Below are 849 nucleotides of genomic sequence, written 5' to 3'. Positions count from 1 at the left end.
GATGAAACACAAACAGAAACTCAATGACATCCGCCCTGCTAGCCTAGGCTGCCGACCTGGAACCTATCCCCTGATCAAAGAAGAAGCAGAAGAAGAACTCCAAAACAAGCAAACATCGCTCTTGCGTCATGATCATCGCAAAACCTGTACCTGCAACTATTGTTGTAGTAATCTGTGAGCCATGATGACTCAGCAATCCCATTACCATGGGTATCAAGACTAGCAAAGCTTAATGGGTATGGAAAGGATAAGTGGTGAGGTTGCAGTAGCGACTAAGCATATATGGTAGCTAACATACACAAATAAGAGCGAGAAGAGAAGCAAATGGAATGGTCAAGCTAGAAGTGATCAAGAAGTGATCCTGAACTCCTACTTACATCAAACATAACCCAAAAACCGTGTTCACTTCCCGGACTCCGCCGAAAAGAGACAATCACAGCTATACACGTGGTTGATGCATTTTAATTAAGTCAAGTGTCAAGTTCTCTACAACCAGATATTAACAAATTCCCATCTGCCACATAACCGCGGGCACGACTCTCGAAAGTTTAAACCCTGCAGGGTTGTCCCAACTTAGCCCATCACAAGCTCTCACGGTCAATGAAGGATATTCCTTCTCCCAGGAAGACCCGATCAGTCTCGGAATCCCGGTTTACAAGACATTTCGAAAATGGTAAAACAAGACCAGCAATACCGCCCGAATGTGCCGACAAATCCCGATAGGAGCTGCACATATCTCGTTCTCAGGGCACACCGGATGAGCAATCCGTACAACTAAAACCAGACCTCAAGTTTCCCTGAGGGGGCACTGCAAAGGGCTCTAGTTTGGACCAACACTCAGAGGAGCAC

Source organism: Triticum dicoccoides, chromosome 7B (genome assembly GCF_002162155.2).
Source record: "Triticum dicoccoides isolate Atlit2015 ecotype Zavitan chromosome 7B, WEW_v2.0, whole genome shotgun sequence".
Taxonomy (NCBI): domain Eukaryota; kingdom Viridiplantae; phylum Streptophyta; class Magnoliopsida; order Poales; family Poaceae; genus Triticum; species Triticum dicoccoides.
Note: the sequence above shows the minus strand (reverse complement) of the source record.